The following is a 20,430-nucleotide window of genomic DNA, read 5'->3' as shown; positions in this document are numbered from 1 at the left end:
AAGGAAAAACATCGTTTCTGTGACAAGTCCCTGACTTGAGAGTACAGAAGAACACGAGGGAGATAGAGAGAGAGAGACAGAGACAGACAGAGAGAGAGAGCGAGAGAGAGAGCGTGCATTTTAGTACTGAGACTGCAGAAGCCAGTACAAAACTCTTGGTGCTTACTTGCTATGGATTGAACTTAATTGCATTTTGGGGACTTTCTGATGATTTTGAGTAGCCATAGCCGATTATGAAATGCAAACTCTGTGAAAGGTAATTTTGATGAAACTTTAACTTACTTGCTCTTCTTGCAGACCATTCTACAATCCTTACCGACTGCCCCACTGCCAATTCTATCGAATCAGATCCTATGTCTTATTCGAATTTGAATCACAACCTTGAAAACAAAGCATGTTTAATTCAAGACTAATGCATCAGTTTAAATGCAACTTGACGGTAACATCTCAGCCTCAGGTACAGAATTATTCTGTGCTAAGATAAAAAGCAGGACTCTTCTCCCAGCTTAAAATTATTCTGAATCTTACATTGAAGGGATTCTGACACAATCTGTTGGGAAGCCATTTTATGATCAAATGTTTGCCCGACTTGCTAAGATTCCATTTTATAAAACAATTGTATCATTGTTTTTTTACCTAATTGTATCAGACATGCGAGCTGTGCAAGGATACCTTATGACACCTCTCACTTAATTTAGACTGGTACTTCTTTATAGGAACCTAGCTTGCCATCAGACCCTAACTCGTCTGGAATTGTTTTTTCCACCTGAGGGATAGCTCAAGGCCAGTAGGAGTGATCAGTCAAGCGCACGCAGATATGTCAATTGACTTCTTTTTGTTACGAATTATTGTCTTTTACAGTTATCTGTTTAAATATGAGCATGCAGTGTTTTTGTGAACACTTTGCAAAAGGGAAGCCACTTTGTGACAGTACAGCAGAGTAGCCTGCGAGGGCTCTTAAAGGAAGAGCAATATCCTACTCTCTTAGGTTATTAGAACCTAGTTAGTTTAGCTAAAAGATATCCGTGTAATGTTGTAACAGTGATGCTATTGGTAAATAAAGGGGATAACTAAAAATAAACAAAACTGTTTGTAAGTGTTTTTTTATTCTAGATTAACAAAGAGTATGATCTCTGGGATGAGCCAAGAGAGGCTTACAAGTTGAGTCCACAGAGGCTTCCATGGACCGTCTCAAAACTGTACTTTTACAATGCGAGGTCAGAAACTGGGACCAAGGTGATACACGATGAAATGTTTGATACAGAAACTTGCTGACTACTTGCTTGGTCCTGGCAGAGTCCCTCCCTGCTTTCTACAACTGGTAATGGCGATGAGTTTTCTCTTTGCATATTCTACGCCTCACTTGTGTAAACCTTCCAACATCAGTTCTCTCTCCTGAGACAAGTGAAGATTCTAACCATGCCACCTTTATAGTAATCTATTTATTGGCTTCAAGCAGGAGAACTGCGGAATTTAAAACGCGGGTCGGAAAGTCAAGTTCTCCAAGCTGATCATGAGCCGTGACCTTTGTGAATAGTATAAATAGCTATAAATAGCTCCATTTGTGAAATAGTTCCTCATCTTCTTACTAATGATCCTGTTTGGTGAAGTAATAGTTATCTCATGTTTTTAATGTCGTAACATTTTCAACGACCCATCCAGAAGGGATTATTTCACATCAAACAGAACTTTAAAGGAAAAGCAAGGACAACTGAGTCAAAGCTTGCAGAATGACTAAGATTTCCAAAGTGAAATTAAAGGATGATAGAGTGAGAGAGCAAGAGAGACAGTGATAAAGACAGGGAGGCAGAGACACATAGATAAACATAGAGAGAAATGGTGGCGGAGAGGGTCAGGTCGGTTTTGAACGTTATGATCCAGGCAGCTAAATGCCCAGCCTAATCACGAACTGAACTGGACTCTCCATATCTATTCTGTAGCTAGAAAAACAGACCAGAGGCTTGGAACTCACCAGTATGTAATGAAACTCCCTTCCTCCTCAAAGCATGTTCACCATCTACAGGACACAAGACGGCCGTGTATTGAAAGCGGTTCAGTTGCCTGGATGGATGCGCATTTAACAATATTCGAGAAGCTTGGTATCACCCAGATTAAAGCATGATTAGCATGCCGTCTCTCACATTTAATATTCAGACCCTCCATTATGGATATGCAGAGGCAGTACATGTACCAAGTATGTGAAGTATTCAAAAATTCAACCCGGCTCTGTTGGCACCTTCCAAATTCTTGAACTCTATCACATCATAAGTCAAACAGAAGATGCAGGGGAACATCACAATTGCACGTTCCCCTCCAAGACATGCACCATTTCACTTTGGATACATACCACTTCTCTTTATTGTCACTGTATCCAATCCTAGAGGTCGCTTTTGTCACAGCACGGTGGGTGGCAGTATGGTGACATGTACTACACAAATGAGAGGAGATTACAGATTGGGAGAAATGGAAAGTTTAAAGAAGGTTAGACACATGTGAAGGAAGATAGAGCGGGGGAGGTTATAACAATAGGGAGGATTTGTGGGAACAAATGATAAAGGGAATTGATTATGATCAAATAAAACAAAGAACTGCAAATGCTGGAAATCTGGAAATAGAAATTGCTGGCAAAACTGAGCAGGTCTGATATGTCATGGACCAGGTCATACCCCCTCAAAATATTTCAAGAAGGCAGACCAGACCCGAACTTTTCGAGTTGTTTTAAGCAAGTGAAAAGTGTTTATTCCAGCAGTGATGCAGGTAGCCAAACCACTCAGTTTTAAACTAAACGGGATTTTTTTACAGATGTACAAAAGAATATCGAATTTAGAATGGCATAAATATGTGACAAAATAACCAACACGAAAAAGCAACTTAATGATGTTAAAAATCACACCACACCACATTATTGTCGAGCAGGTTTACTTGGAAGCACCAGTTTTCAGAGTGGTGCTCCTTCATCAGGTGATTGTGGAGTATGTGATTATAAGACACAGAATTTATGGCAAAGGATTACATTACAGCTCCGAAAACCAGTGCTTCGAAATAAAACTGGAGCACTATAAACTGGTGTGGTGTGATTTTTAACTTAGTACACCCAAGTCCAACACTGGCTTCTCCAAATCACAACTTAATAAGGCTGTTCTAAGTACTTGCAACATCACCAGAAACATCTTGTTGGCAAATAAAAAGTAAAAGCAAACACAGGTTCTTACAGGAGAGATATCAGAGAGAAGTTTTATTTGTTCCCAGATAAAACTTGACCAGCAGCTGCCAACAAAAACAGCTTGCTCAAACCAAACCAAGCCGAACTCTGAACTGGGAGAACTGGCCACTGCCCTTTCATTGTACAGTTGTTTTAACCGAACACATTTAAAAGCTTCTTCAAGTAGTTAAACCAGAACATATCAGAACTTCTGAATTTATGAACCGACCGACAAAAAAAATCAAGGGTAAAGTAACCTTGTTGAAGGGGCAGAATTATCATTGGCATCATCTGCGATAAGAAAGTTTTGAGAACTGAATAATTGTGGAGCACACACTAGTCCCTGTGAAAATCCCTGAAATAATATTTGCCTCCAAAGTCTTTCATGCAGAAATTATTTCAAAGGCACTCTCCACCCTAACAGCAATGTGGGAGTAATGTCACCACACCAAATACAGCTGATCTTGGATATTAGAAGTGGGATGATAATTGCAAGTTAGCCAGTGACAAACACAAGATAAAAGTCTGATTTCCATCATTGTAAGAAGCAATTGTGAGGAAACAATAATTCCTGGTCTTTCCAGCAAAACTCACATCCTGAGGACAAATAACAGTGGATTTGAATTGAGACTTCTTTGTAAATTAAATAACTTTTTAAAAAGGACCCTATACACAAAATGTCCTAACGATGCACCTCCACAAAACATTCTTTTTTTTTCTCCTCAGTTATGTCCCCACACCCCCTCCTCATTCTCCAAATCCAATCCTTGATCTCCCATTGACTCTGTTGGGACTTCTACAGAGACAAAATGACTACAAATGGAAAGTCATTGGTAGACTGAGAATAATTTGGTGTGTAAGACTGACGAAAGGTACCACACAGACAATGGTGACACTGCAAGATCAGGATGATAATGATGATAACAGAATTAAGAGAGTAGCTCCAATTGGAAGTGTTGACTGAGGTGAAGCTCTCTTCGCTGGCAAGAGAAGGTTGGAGGGTTACATAGTAAAACCTTTAAAGAAATGAAAATGGTTGGAGGTGGACACAGAAACTTTCATTGGTATTAAACCAGAGAACACAGAAGCCAAGGCCATACATATAAATTAACCATAAATCAAAACAAAAATACATATAAAACAATCACAAATCAAATCAAAAATGCTTGATTTTGAATATACTTTTACGTGCAGACTCATACTGCCCAAAGGGTCTCTTTTGTACTCCACCAATATATAATAAAAAGAATCTTTGGGACTGTGGAATGTTTTTGTTTTATTCATTCACAGGATGTGCACATCACTGTCTAAGCCAACATTTGGTGCCCCTTTCTAACTGCCCTAGAAAAGAAGCGTGGCTGCATTAGCTATTTTGTTCAATGAGATGCAGACATCCACAATGCCGAGGAGGGGTTATGATTCAGTGACAGTGAAGGAATGTAGATATAGCTAGTGTGGGGCTTGGAGCAAAACATACATGCCCTCGTGTTTCCATTATCTGCTGCCCTTCTCCAAGGTTGTAGAGTTTGTGGATTGTAAAGCACTATTGAGGAAATTTTGATTAGTTGCATCATTCTGGAGTGTTTACTTACTACTGCCACTGTGATGGAGAACCTTTAATGCTACTTTATTCCGGGGTGGGGGGTGGGGATGTGAAGTGTTTTGGGGATGGAAGTGGGATGGGGGATCTGGTTAGCTCCTGGAAAGCTAGTTTGCAACATAGAGTTAAAATGGCAGTAAAGTTTATATTCCTTTATTCGTTGAGATTACCTTTAAGCTCTGCCTTCTGATGCTCACCCCTTGCCTGAGACTTGGTGACTTTCAGACTAACATTGCCATCAATTGTCCTGAAACAATAGTGCTTTCAGTTACAGTGGTGACATTTAAGATACATTTTGATAAGTACATGAATGGTGAAGTTTTGAAATGATGTGGGCCAAACGCAGGTAGGTGGGACTAGTTTAGTTTGGGAACATGTTTGACGGGGATTAGTTGAACAAAAGGATCTGTTTCCATGTTATATGACTCTATGTCATTACACCGGACTAGTCACAATCTGCCAACACAAGGACGATCCACTTCTGCTTACTTTCTGTCAGACAACTGAGAGACCATGTCACTGCATTACTTCCAATCCCATGAGCTGTAACATGGTAACTAATCTCCTGTGCAGAACTTCAACAAAAACCTTCAGAAATTCAAAATGTACAATGTCCATTCTGCCAAAAATACTTCCAAAATTGAGAATCGGTGATGGACATTCAGACTATCAGTATGAATTTGACTAATCACCTAATTCAGTCCCCTGTTTTGATTTTTCCCCCATACCTTTTGGTCTTGTCAGACTTAAGGTCTATATCTAACTCCTTCTTTAAAACATCCAATATTTTGTTCTCAACTACTTTCTGTAACAGAAAATTCCATAGGCTCACCACTCTCTGGGCAAAGACAATTGTTCTTACCTCAGTCCTCAATGGCCCACCCCATATCCTTACACTATGACCTCTGGCTCTGTACTTCCCAGTCGTGAGGAGCACCCATCATTAGTAATCATCATTCTTCTAAACTCTAGTGAATATAATCCTAGCCAATTAAGTCCAACCACTTCAGGAATCAGACTGGGGAAACAGATTTGTCAATGATGCTTTCCCATTTTCAAATCCATGCTGACAACATTGATTCAGATCATCATTTCCCAACTGCCCGTTTATGCAGATTGCTCATCATCAGTATAAATCTAAATTTTCAACTCTTCAGAATAGATTCCATAAGCCGAATAAAAGGGTGGCTCAATTAAATGAGTATTGAAGCAGGTCGTTTACAAACTGTGGATACCCAAACTAGTTTAGGTGCCAGAGAAGCAGATGTGTCAAAATGAGAAATAACATCACATTTATCTGACAATATTTGAACTTTAATCAGGTTTAGAAATAATAATAAATAAAACTCATTTCCATTGAGACAATCGTGGTGAATGATAAGAAGACGAAGGAAAGAAAAGTCCTTCAGCAAATCTTATGACCTTAATACAAACATGAGATGTAGGAGCTGAAGATAACCAATCAGCTCATTGAGTCTTCTCCTCCATTAAATGAGATCCCAGATTGATCTGAAAATCCATAACTTCACTTTCCTGTCTTATTCCCATAATCCTTGATCCCTGATCTGCTTAAAAATATGCAATTCCTCTGATTCAGGAATCCAAACCATGCGATCATAGTCAAAGGATTAATGGTCAGCCATTCTCCAATGAACTGGGGAGAAACAACTTCAATCAACACAGTGAAAAACATTGGAGTTCACGATTTCAGACAGCTGAAGATGCTCAGTTATTGATTATGTTCAAGGCAGAGTTTGACAGATTATTAGATACTTAGGGAAGTAATGGGATTGAAGGATCGGACACTAAACTGCAATTTTTAAGTCCAGATCCTGTTGATGGCAAGAGAGGCACTCGGATCTTAATGTCTTCCTGCTTCTATCTCTTACAAATGGAGTAAATTGAGAAATTTGCGTGATGGAATGAACCTTATACTATTGAACAGCTTAGCTCTTCCCGTAACCACCTGCACTACACCTCCTCCCACCCAATATCCTACAAGAACACCATCCCATTTTCCCAACTCCTCTGCCTCCACCGTGTCTACTCAGACAAGGAGACATTTCACTCACAAGCATCCCAGATGTCCACCTATTTAAAACAATGCGTTTTCCCCCCTCTGTCATCGAGACAGCCCTTCATCACACCTCAACCATTCTCCATTCCACCGCTCGAAACAACCCTGCTTTCCAAACTCAATAAAGACTGAGTCCCCTTGTCCTCTGCTACCACCATACCAGTTTCCACATTCACCTTATCATCCTTAATCCTTCTACCAACACCAAAAATAAATCATCACCAAGAATATCTTCCCCTCCCGCCTCCATTGGCAATAACAATTCCCTTCGTCAAGCCTTGATTTGCACCATTCTCCCCATCAACAACCCGAACCCTGGCAACCGTAAAAGATGCAAAGCCTCCCACACCTCTCTCTCCAGGGCCCCAAACAGTCCTTCCAGGTGTGACAGAGGTTCATTTGCCTCTTCTGCAATCTCATTTGCCGTCATCAGTGCTCCTGAAATGGTCTTCTCTGTATTGGACAGAGCAAAGTTAAACTCAGGGCGGGAACATCTCAGCCGGACTTGCAAGAGTCGACTTGACACTCTAGTCACCATCCATTTTAGTTCCCCTCCCACTCCTCCAACAAGACCATCCTCAGCCTCTTCCATTGCCGCAGTGAATCAGACCTCAAATTGGAGGAACAGCAATCTTCCACCTGGGCAGCCTACAGCCCGGACAACATAACATTGAGTTCTCTAATTTCAAATAACCTTCCTAACCATCCACCAACTCCTTCTCTAGCCCATCCTCTTCCCTTCCATTCCTCTGATCGACCCTTCCTTCCAACTACCAACTGGAATCAGTCTTTGCATCGACCAAGCAGGTCATCTCTTTTACCTATGTTCGCCCATACCCACCTCACGACTGTTCTGCTCTCCCCATCCAATACCCTTTCCCACCCCCTTTTATCTGCAGCTCCTCTTATAGTCACACCTAGCCCTGAAGGAGGGTTACATACAAAATCACTTCTTGATTCTACCTGTCTTGCTGTGTTCTTTCAGTCTCCTGTTTGGCTGCCTTGGATTCTAGCATCTGCAGTCGTTTTTTGTCTCGAACTCTTCCCATCATCCCTGAAGTTTGAGCTGCTTTTATTCAGATCTAAGCTCACAGTATTACTGTATATAACTGATCCCAAAATGAAAATTGGATTGATTGACCAGAAGTTTTAGATTAACAATTTGATTGCCATGATACTTCATATGTGAAGATGTTCTCAAAAGGCTGCCGAAGTGCTTTAAATAAAGGAAGATCAAAATTTATCAGACAAATTATCAGCATGGTGGCTCAGTGGTTAGCACTGCTGACTCACAATGACAGGGATCCAGTTTTGAATCCATTCTTGACGAATATTTGTGTGGAATTTGCACATTCTCCCCGTGTCTGCGTGGGTTTGCTGCAGGTGCTCCGGTTTCCGCCCACATTCCAAAGGTGCATAAGTTACGTGGATTGGCCATGCGAAATTGCCCATAATGTCCAGAGTTGTGTAGCTTAGATGCGTTAGCCAAAGGATTACTAGGATTACCATATGCATGATTGCAAGGGTAGGGTGTTGGGATTCTCTTTGCGTGGACTCATTGGGCTGATTGGCCTGATTCCACATGGTAGGAATTCTATTCTATTCTCAAAAAAAAATCAACAAAAACACAAGCTATCTTAGATCATATAGGAAGTAGTTGAAAAAGTCTTTAATCTGCATACAATCCGGCTAACCTCGAGGAAATACAGAGCCGGTAGTAGGCATTATTGTTCATAAAAAGGAACTGGACATTCCTCTTCAAACAGAGTGCTCGGGTTGAAATGTCAGAACGTTATGCCAAACGTGTACCAAACTGTGGTTAGATCATGCTTACATATTGCATGCAGCGCTGTTCACTGTATTATCAAACTTGTTAAAAAAAGACGAAATTCAGAATTACCCCTGTAAAATTACAGAGCAGGCCATGTCAAACTGACATCAGAGGAATCGCTTGCCTCAGAGAGTAGTTAGCCTGTGAAATTCTCTACCACAGGAAGTAGATGAAGGGGAAAAAACCCACTGAAACTGCTCAAGAATGAATTAGATAAATTTCTTATGTCTGAAGAGGTCGAAGGGAGAATGTGTGAACAGGAGGCAGCTTTAGATTAAAAATCATGATCTTAATGAATTGTGGAGCAGGCTGCAAAGGTTAAGTGGCGTATTGACAGAAATTATTCGTCAGTTGCAATTTACTACTCAACAGTTTGTTGTTTGTGTTGTGCTTTGCAAAGATTTAACTGGTCTGCTGCCACCCCGTTATAACTTTCCCTGTGGAGAAACTCCCTGCACATTGATGATCAAAGGTGTTACACCACAGGGAGTGAGACACTGAACAGTGATAATCTAAGGAATGGTTTTCCCAGTGATGACAGTGTGAGGGGTATGAGGTGCAGGAGGTAGAGAATAAGGCAAATGATATGTCGACCGTCATAGAGTGAGGATTTGTGTATAGGAGCTTCACTGCAATTGTCCAGGGACTTGGTGAGATCACATTTGATACTGAGTGCAGTTTTGATGTTAACTGATGACAGATGCTTTGTCTGTAGAGGGATTGTATCAAAGCTGTAACAAACTGATTCCTCGGATGTTGGAAAAAGGTTTGAAAAGAGTCTGGTTTAGCTAGAGTTACATTTATTGGAGTTGAGAAGAATGGGGTAGAGGGGTGGATTTTGTAGAAACCTATGAAATAATAACACGACAAGACAGCTTTAGCACTAAAGAAATCAAAGGTTATGGGAGAAAGTGGGACCAGAGTACTGAGTTGAATGACCAGCCATGATCATATTGAATAACATGGCAGGCCTGATGGGCTGAATGGCCTACAGCTGCTATTTTCCATGTTTCTACACGTTTTTTCTTCGGGATATGTAAAGAACTGGAGATAGAATAGTGTGCACCTTCATTCAGAGGGAAATCCTAGGACTGATGGGGGGGTGGTGGGGGTGGGGGCGGGGGGGTTAGTAAAGGTAAACGTGAAAGTTCTGTCATAGATTTAATTGCCTGTTACATTTTGACCCTGAGTACTGTTGCCTCACTCTGATTCACTGCTCAGTGTAAGATTTGTCTGAACTAATTATTCTTTGCCAACCTTTTTTTTTATCTCTGTTGCAAAGTCCACTGTGCTCATGTTTTGACAGGAATAGTTGTTGATTGAAACTACCGCTATGCATAGACTGATAAACTGTCAATTCCACTTGAAATGCAATTGAAGTCATCTTAAAGGCAGATGCAGCATTATTTCACTGTTTAGCAGGCACTGAACACAGTTTGGTGAGGTCTGTACTGTGCTGTTGTACATCCCTGGTAATCCCTGCCGCAGTTCACAGTCTGAAGGTTGGCAGCTGGCCAACTTCATCCCAGTTTCAAATTTTCCTTCAGTTTCATCCACAATAAAATGCTCCTATCAAGCAGATGATTCACATTGAAAGGCTTTGAGTCAGAACTGCATTCAGTGAGGCCCAGAATCATCTCCTGATTTTAAATATTTGTTCTCCTGTTTCATCAGGGCATGCCACTAGATTTCACAGTCCAGTGTGCATGCTCCCTGGAGTCCCTTGTCCCGGTTATCTGAGTAGACCTAACTTCAGGTGATCACATATTAGTCAAAACTCAATGCATATCACCGCAACTCTTGCACATCCCTCTGTTGCATATCATAGTGCCTTACAGATTCACCTTGGGCTGATGGCTCCTCAATGACCTTCTATGAGGAAAGAAAAGGCAATGGAATGCGGTCTGAACGTTTGCACAGAGAAATCACAGATAGTGATGGATCAATGGGGGAAAGTGCTTGGAATATGTTTGAAGAGAAATCTCTTTCAGAGATTTAATTGCTCTGCAGTAAATCTTGCAAATTCAAATCCACCCACTTAAAATCTGACCCCTGAACACTATTGCCTCAGTCTCCTGGGTTAATCAGTTTCGTTACACTTTGAAACCAACTATATCATTTACTCACTGCCACTCCCTGGACTTTATTTCCTTCTTGATGTATTTATCCTTCAATTTCTGACACAAAACTTGTAAACACACCTATAAATCTTCATTTGGTTTTTCACAGTGTTTCAATTCCCTTTTTTTTCATCTGGTTAGCAGAACTGTATACAATTATCTGAAGTGTGGTCTAAACGAGCCTGGATGCAGGTTTGTTACAACGTCCTTACTTTTTTTCTCCAGATATGCAACAGAATATTGCTTTAACTATATGTTTAATTTCCAACAGCATATATGTTCAACTCCTCACAGCGTGTGCCAAGCTTGGACTTGTCAGGGTGACCAGCCTCAAATTTTCTGTATTCCAAGTATCATATTTCATGATATCTTAGTACTCAGTTCAGCCTTGTCATTCGGGGTCTCATTAAATAGTCATCTGCTTGCAAGGTGCCCATGGCTTAAGATTCCCATCTCAGAGGTATCTCACTAATCAGGGGGCATCAACTCTGAGTGACCATCATTGCTCAGTCAGCCTTGTTGCTCAAGGCTCTCACTGCCCAGGGAGTCTCACTGCATAGGCAGTGTAACTGCTCAGGGAACCTTACTGGTCAGAGCAAATCACTGCTCAGACAGTCTCAAGGCTCAGTGAGGCTCAATCCTCAGGGACTGTCACTGTTCAGGGGGCCTAACTGATCAGGGCAAATCACTGTTCAGGGTATTTCACTACTCAGGGACTACCAGCGTTTACTGAGTCTCGCTGCTCAGGAAGTCTCAAGGCTCAGGGAGTCCCACTGCTCAGGAGACCTACTGATCAGAGCAAATCACTGCTCATGGAGTCTCATTGCTCAGGGCTACTAGCGTTTAGTGAGTCTCATTGCTCAGGGAGTCTCACTGCTCAGGGAGTGTCACTGCTCAGTGGGACCACACCAATCAGGGCAAATTACTGCTATGTGAGGTTGAGTTTATTGAAGAAGTGACAGGGAAAATTGATGAAGAGACAGTGGTGAACCTTTTCTATGTGGGCTTCCGGTAGACTTTTGATAAGGTTCCCATGTTAGATTGGTTAGCAAAGGTCGATCACATGGGATCCAGAGAGAGCTAGGCATTTGAATGCAAAACTGGTTGAAGGTGGGAGACAGATGATAGTGGTAAATGGTTGCTTTTCAAACTGGAAGCCTGTGACCAGTAGTGTCCTTTATATAAGTAATGTAAATGTGAATATAGGAGGAATGGTTAGCTTCTTTGTAGATAACACCAAAAATGAACAGTGAATGTTATACCAGAGTACAGACCTTAATCAGATGGGTCAATTGGCAGAGGAGCAGTAAATGGAGTTTAATTTAGATAAGTGTGAGGTGTTAACGCTTTGCTAATTCAAATCTGGGCAAGACTTGTACATGTTATGCTATGTTCTGAGAAGTGTAGCTAACCAAAGACATCATAGAGTGCAAGTTCATTGTTCCTTGAAGGTGGAATCATGCGTAGACAGAGTAGTGAAGAAGGCATTTGTTTAGTGCATTGAGAATAGAAGTTGAGAAGGCATAATGTGGCTGTGTAGGATATTGGTTAGGCCACTTTTTGAATACTGCATTGAATTTTGGTCTCCCTACCACAGAAAAAATGTTGTTGAACATGAAACCTTGCTGGAAAGATTTACAATGATGTTGTCAGGGTTGGAGGGTTTGAGTGAAATGCAGAGACTGAATCGGCTGGAGCTGATTTCCCTGGAGTGTTGGAGACTGAGGGGTGACCTTATAGAGGTTTATGAAATCATGAGGAGCCTAGATAGAGTGAATAGCCAAGATCTTTCACCCAGAGTAGGGGAGTCCAAAACAAGAGGGCATAAATTTAAGTTAAGAGGGGAAAGATATTAATGGGACTCAATGAGCAATATGTGCATTCACAGGATGGTGCGCATAAGGATGGTGCGTATATAGTATGAGCATCCAGAGGTGAACACTGGTACAATTACCACATTTCATAGTCATCAGGATTGGGTCATGGTTAGAAAGGGTTTGGAGAAATATAGCACCAAATGATGCCAAATGGGACTAGACTAATTTAATACATCTGGTCGTCAGGGACAAGTTGGACATTAGGATATGTTTCTGTGTTGCACAAATCGATGAATCTATGACTCTCACTGCTCAGGGAGTCTCACTGCTCAGGGAGTCTCACTGCTCAGGGAGTCTCGTTGTTCAGATAATCTCATTTCTCCGTGAGTCTCAAGGCTCAATGATACTCAAGGCTCAGGGATTCTCAAAGCTGTGACAGTCTCATTGCTCAGAGAACCTTATTGATTAGGGAAAATTACTGTTCAGGGAGTCTCAGTGTTCTGGGAATCTCACTGGTCAAGAGACCTAACCAATTAGGGCAAGTTTCAGGTTACAATGGGATCTTGTTCTGATGCATCAGTGGGTAAAGGAGTGATGGATCGAGAGTAATTTAGATAAGTGTGAGCTATTGACCTCTGTCACGACTTGTTGCCTGCTGAGATGTTTGTCAGGCCTCTTGGTTCCCTGCAGATACAGGACATCTCTCCGCATTTTCATCTCTCCCAACAAGAACTCCATTGCAATATCCGAAAACCTTATCGTACAATCTACCAGTCATGCTCAATCTCCAGCTGAAAGGCTACCATGCTATTCATGTCTAAAAACAACTTATCTCTGTACAAGCTTTCAAATCAACAAGTAAATCACTTCAGGACTATCTCACCAATGCTCTGCATACAATTTATACTTTAGGTAAATATTGTAAGTACCCTTGACTTGGAACTAAATTGCTACTTCAGTGTCACTGCATCAAAATCACAGAACTTCCTCCTGAACAACATTGTAGGTGTGCTTGCACCAAATGAAATGCAAAAATTAAAGAAGGTACCTGACTACCTTTTCCTGACAGATAATTTGTGATGCTTGCCCATTACTGAAGTCCATATTCTCTATATAAATTTGAAAATGAAATGGTAGCTGGAAGAAGCAGCTAACTGACAGGTAGTTCATGATATCTTCAAGCAGAAGTAGTAGAAGTTGAGTGTTTGTCTTGCGTGTCATCATTATTATGGTCAGAGCCCAATGACTCCCCATTGCATTGTTATGATTGCCATAGAGATTTAGAATTCAATGAATTGCTTAAATATCCACAGAAGTAATTAAAGAATAACATTTCATATTTTAAGATTTTTGTTGTAGTTAACAAAGCAATACCTCCACAGATCAAACATTAGTTGCTTTACAATCAGTGAAGCATAGTGTGAAAATGTCTTTTATTACAAACTAAATAACACAATTAAGATATTTCTTGTGATCATCTTTTGCTGTGCATAAAACATTCTACAGATTTGTAGTGTTGATGATGGAATGGAGAACATCTTTATTGCCAGCTAAGAAGGAATGGGCTGTTGCCTGTCAGGTGGTAGTTCTTTCTGGATACCATAACAGAATTCTTCATGCTGGTCACAAATTCCAATAGCAGGTCAATTTGTTATCACAAGCCAAAAGGCAAAAGTAAGTTCGTGTCCAGGATTAGATAAAGATACAATGAAACTTTTCCAAAAGCATGGCATACAAGCAGGAATAGGTCATTCCGCCCTTTGTTACTGCTCCTTCATTCATTATGATCATGGCAGATCATCCAACCCTTTCCTGCTTTTCTTCTATATCTTTTGATCTGTTTTTCCACAACTGCTGTAACAGCTTCCATCTGGAAATCCTAACATGATTTTGGTCTTGATTCCGTTCTGTATTCATGAACTCCACAGGCTCACCTGTCATTGGGTGAAGGAATTTCTTATCTCAGTCCTAAATAGCCTACCTTATATCCTTAGATTTTAACCCTTGGTTCTGGATTCACCCGCCATCAAGAAAACCCTTCCTTCATCTGCCCTGTCTAGCCCTGCTAGAATTGTATAGGTTTCAATGAGATTATCATCCCCTTCCCTTAGTCTGCTGAAGTCCAGTAAATAAAATCCTAACTAATTCAACCTCCCCATGTGGGTGGCACGGTGGCACAGTGGTTAGCACTGCTGCCTCACAGCGCCAGACATCCGGGTTCAATTCCTGCCTCAGGCGACTGACTGTGTGGAGTTTGCACGTTCTCCCCGTGTCTGCGTGGGTTTCCTCTGGGTGCTCCGGGTTCCTCCCACAGTCCAAAGATGTGCAGGTCAGGTGAATTGGCCATGCTAAATTGCCCGTAGTGTTAGGTAAGGGGTAAATGTAGGGATATGGGTGGGTTGCGCTTCGGCGGGTCAGTGTGGACTTGTTGGGCCGAAGGACCTGTTTCCACACTGTAATGTAATCTAATCCCTCATATTTCAATCCTGCCATTCCCGGAAACAGTCTGCTGAACATTCACTGTACAGCCTCTATCACAGTAATATCCTTCATTACATAAGGAGAACAAAGCTCACATAGAATTCCATGGCTGTTCTCACCAAAGTCCTGTTAAGTAGTGGCCTAACCCAATCATTCATTTGTCTACTATTTATTCCAATACCAGTTTTCAAAGGGCCATTGAGAAAAGAACGGTGGCTCAGTAATTAGCGTTGTTGCCTCACAGTACCTGAGACCAGGGTTCGATTCTAGCCTCAGGCAAAAGTCTGTGTGATGTTTGCACTTTCTTCCTGTGTATGCATGGGTTTCCTCCGGGTACTCCAGTTTCCTTCCACAGACCTGAGATGTGCAGATCAGTGGGTTAGCTATGAAAAATTACTCACAGTGCCCACGGATAAGCAGAGTAAGTGGATTAGCCATGAGAAATGCAGGGTTAGGGTGGATCTATGTGGGATGCTGTTCAGAGGGTCAGTGTGGATTCATGGTCTGATGGCCTTTTTCCATACATGTAGGAATTCTATGAAAGACATCCTCCCTGAACTATGCTTCCCAGATTTGAACAAAGATGTCCTATCTAGGGCACGGTCAGCAATTTATGCATGTTTAGCTTAACATTGTTGCTATTTTGGTTTGCTTATGAAACAAAGGGTTACACATGTTCTGACTGCCATGATAATCTGGCAGTTTATTCATGATTTGCAATTCCACCTTCAAAGGCCCCTGTAGATGTTTGCAAAATCAGCCTGCTCAGAAAGGATATTACACAACTGTAGAACAGGTAGGACTTGAATCCAGGCTCTCTGGCTCAGTGGCAGAGAAACTAACACTGTGCCATGAAAGTGCCTCTGGAGGTCAATGTATATGTTCTAAAACTTCTCGATCCATGCACTCTTTCTTAAGACTCTGCCAATGAGTTTAAATTACCTCTTACTTCACATCCTTTCAAAAGTTCACAGATTCTCCAGGACCAGAAGCAAGGTTGAAGGTGAGATGACATAATGGGGTGGAGTGGTTCTGGAAAAGAACAGCAGTTCAGACAACATCTGAGGAGCAGGAAAATCGACGTTTTGCGCAAAAGCCCTTCATCAGGAATGCAGGCAGAGAGCATGAAGGGTGGAGAGATAAATGAGAGGAGGTGGGGGTGGGGAGAAAGTAGCATAGAGTACAACAGGTGAGTGGGGCTGTGGATGAAGGTGATAGGTCAGGGAGGAGGGTGAAGTAAATAGGTGGAAAAGAAGATAGGCCGGTAGGAGAGGTCATGGAGTCGGTGCTGACCTATAAGTTTGGAATTGGGGTGAGGTGGGGGAAGGGGAAATGAGGAAGCTGGTGAAGGCCACATTAATGCCCTGGGGTTGAAGTGTTCTGTGGCGGAAGATGAGGCATTCTTCCTCCAGGCGTTGCGTGGTGAGGGAGCAGCGGTGAAGGAGGCCCAGGACATCCATGTCCTCTGCTGAGTGGGAGGGGGAGTTGAAATGTTGGGACACAGGGTGGTGTGGTTGATTGGTGCAGGTGTCCCAGAGATCTTCCATAAAGCTCTCTGCTAGGAGGCATCCAGCCTCCCCAATGTAGAGGAGACCGCATTGGGAACAATATATGATATTGGTGGATGTGCAGGTAAAACTTTGATGGATGTGGAAGGCTCCTTTAAGGCCTTGGATGGAGGTGAGGGAGGAGGTGTGGGTGCAGGTTTTGCAATTCCTGCGGTGGCAGGGGAAGGTGCCAGGATGGGAGGGTGTTTTGTTGGGGCATGGACCTGACCAGGTAGTCACAGAGGGAACGGTCTTTGTGGAAGGTGGAAAGGGAAATATATCCCTGGTGGTGGGGTCCATTTGGAGGTGGCAGAAATATCGGTGGATGATTTGGTTTATGCGAAGGTTGGTAGAGTGGAAGGTGAGCACCAGGGGGTTCTGTCCTTCACCTTCTTCCAAGGCCCTAAAGGAGCCTTCCACATTCATCAACGTTTTACCTGCACATCCACCAATGTCAATTATTGTATCCGTTGCTCCCGATGTGGTCTCCACTAAATTGGGGATACTGGACGCCTCCCAGCAGAGCGCTTTCTGGAACATCTCTGGGACACCCGCACCAATCAACCACACCGCCCTGTGGCCCAACATTTCAATTCCCCCTCCCACTCAGCCGAGGACATGAAGGTCCTGGGCCTCCTTCACTGCTGCTCCCTCGCCACCAGATGCCTGGAGAAAGAACGCCTCATTTTCTACCTCAGAACAAATCAACCCCAGGGAATCAATGTGGACTTCACCAGCTTCCTCATTTCCCCTTCCCCCACCTCACCCCAATTCCAAACTTGCAGCTCAGCACTGTCCCCATGAGCTGTCCTACCGGCCTTTCTTCTTTTCCACCTATCCACTCCACCCTCCTCTCTGACCTAACACCTTCATCCCACCCCCATCCACACATTGTACTCTTTGATACCTTCCCCCATCCTCCTCCCTGACCTATCAACTTCATCCCCAACCCCACTCACCTGTTGTACTCTATTCTACTTCCAACCTCAGTAATAGAATGCAGAACAAACTCTATTTCCTGAGAACAGCAAACGGCCAACCTTTCTTTTATTTTGTGAGATCTGAGTTAAGGAAAACATCTGTTGGGCAGGAGAAAAGAGTAAAGAATTTCTACCTTATCTGTCTTAGACATATCATCTGCATCTCTTGCAATGACAATTGCAGTCTTTTCAGTAACCAAGATTTACATGAATATTACACTTATTATTAAATCAATGTTATTGTACTACCTTTGTTCTTTGGGTGGATGATGGCATTGTACCAAACGAAACTTGACACAGTTATCTAGCCATCGGGCTATGAAATGTTTGATGCCCTTGCTTCCAATACAAAAGATGTGTCAACCAATATAAAAATAATAGATATTGATGCAATCAGAGGATAGTCATCAATGGCCATCAAAATCTAATTTAATTTCACAGAAAGAGATGAGCAGAACATCAAAAGAAAGAGAACTCGGAGCAGAAGTAGTCAATTCAGTCCCTCGGATCAGCTCAGCTATTTTGTATGCGGCATGCTGACCTCATCCTGACAGTGCTTCTAACTGTTACCTATTAAAAATTAGTTATCTCCTCCTTCAGGGTATGCAATTTCCTGATTTGCACCGCACTCTGACGAGTAAATTATGCAGACTCACAAGCCGTTGAGAGAGGTAATGCTTCCTCATCTCTATTTTAAAACAGCTATCCGTTCATCTGAAATAATGACATTTTGAGGTTGGTTAAAGCTCGATTGGACAAGTAAAGTTCCCAGAGAAAACAAAAGCCAACAAAACCTATAAATTTTCAGACCCCCTTGCTTCGTCAATGACCAAATGCAACAGAGGCTGCCATGCCACTTTGGTTGAATTTGGCTGTGTTTAACCTGAAAGTGTGCTCTGTCTTTCATGGTATATGTGTTGTTGAAAATTCGGTATGGTCAGACGTGTATTCTGGCCATGCTCTGATTGAAAAGAATGAATAAACCTGTTTGTTTCGTGGCAATCATCAATGTCAATCTACATGCAATTGAATTGTACCACTGGAGAATTTTCGTTTCTATTAAAAAGGGACGTTGCCGTTCATTTTTAATATGAGCATTATCTCCAACACTAAGAACATGACCAGTCGTTTCACAAATATGGACCAGCAGATGATAAATTATTTAATTGCTGACATCGAAATGTATCCTACCCTGTACTTCATCCTATTAGTATTTCCGGTGATTCTTCACGTTCAGCCTTTTATGCTATAAACTGTATCGAAATGCATTTTTTGGATTAGTGGTGCTGGAGGAGCACGGCAGTTCAGGCAGCATCCGATAAGCAGCAAAATCGACGTTTCGGGCAAAAGCCCTTCATCTTCATCGGGCTTTTGCCCGAAATGTCGATTTTGCTGCTCCTCGGATGCTGCCTGAACTACTGTGCTCTTCCAGCACCACTAATCCAAAATCTGGTTTCCAGCATCTGCAGTCATTGTTTTTATCTTTTAACTAAATGCATTAATGTTCATAACATTTTAAAGTCAATAAATCCAACTGGTGCAATTTTCAAAGAGCGCCTTTCATTCTTGGTGTCATGTTGTGACAATTTCACTTAATTTACTAATTAGACTTCCGTCTATCCATTTGAGCTCATGGATGGTCACCATTTTCCTTATTTCTCCCACTTGATTTTTTCCTATAGACGTGGAAGGACTCTTTAAATTCCTAAGACAAAATAGAAATCATAAATCTGATGCATCTAATAATTCAGAGTTTTGGAACCTTTGTGAAATAGGCCACAGAAAGATGCCGAAATACGTTCCCTGACGACTCAGAATCCAGATCATCCAACTCACATTCTGCCACCTCTGATATAATGCAACACCTAATTTATCTAATGGTGTCTTGTTAGAATAGAAGCAGGTTACGATCCAAAAAATGCTGATGTATCCCTTTGTTTTTTGGTGGATACCTCGCCAATAATTCTTCGTGCCTCATTGAATTATATGTAAATGGCACAGGTGAACAAATACTTCAGTAGTAACACCAATAACTTTCAATGCCCATTCCCTCTCCCTTTCTGCCATGCCATTATTAATGCGTGTTGCATCACACAGTTCTTTACACTGGAATGTGAAGTGAACTGTTAAGTCTGCAACAATCTTCAGCACAACTTTTACGAATTGCTATTCCTCACAGGTTCTCCTATCACTTTCATTTTGTTTGTTGCTTTTACTTAAAAATAGTCGTTGTCCTTAGCATCCATCCTGTATTAATTTTAGAATAATATTCTGCCCACTTTGCAAATGTAACCTGAGATATCTTCTGCGTTCAGATGAAATCATCTACGGTATTACATGAGCGAAGGAGTCGTTTTTGGGAATGCAAAGCCTGTTTAGAAAGGAATTCAGAACGTTGATTCTTATGGTCTTTGTGAAACATCTACGCCAGAGCTGTGGGTATAGAGCGCTTACATTTCCTTCTTAAAAACAGAAGTTGTGGTCATAACAAGTTCCTGATAATAGGTGATGCCACCATTCGTATTGACGACCAGCTGGACAGTCTCACATCTCAACTGAAATTGAGAGCAGTCATGTTCTTTGTCACAGTTACCCACTAGTCATGCAGTCGAGACATTTGGCACAGCCGTCTTCCCCATGTCATTAAGAAGCTGTCATGTTCCATCCTGTGTGCATGCACTATTTTGGGGTCGATTTGTTTTTCGCAGAGTTACGTTTTATTTTGCTCAAAAGCTGCTTTAATTCATTTAAAACTGTAAAACTATACAGAAGGTT

The 20,430-nt window shown here is 41.8% G+C and overlaps 1 pseudogene; it reads left to right on the top strand.

The window, feature by feature from the left end:
- The window catches only part of LOC148140661 (muscarinic acetylcholine receptor M2-like), a 35,178-nt pseudogene that overhangs the window by 8,097 nt on the left and 6,651 nt on the right, over positions 1-20,430 (top strand).

Source organism: Chiloscyllium plagiosum, unplaced genomic scaffold (assembly GCF_037043375.1).
Source record: "Chiloscyllium plagiosum isolate Xiang-an unplaced genomic scaffold, Cpla_swu_hap1 HiC_scaffold_35, whole genome shotgun sequence".
Taxonomy (NCBI): domain Eukaryota; kingdom Metazoa; phylum Chordata; class Chondrichthyes; order Orectolobiformes; family Hemiscylliidae; genus Chiloscyllium; species Chiloscyllium plagiosum.
This window is presented reverse-complemented; position numbering and strand designations above follow the sequence as displayed.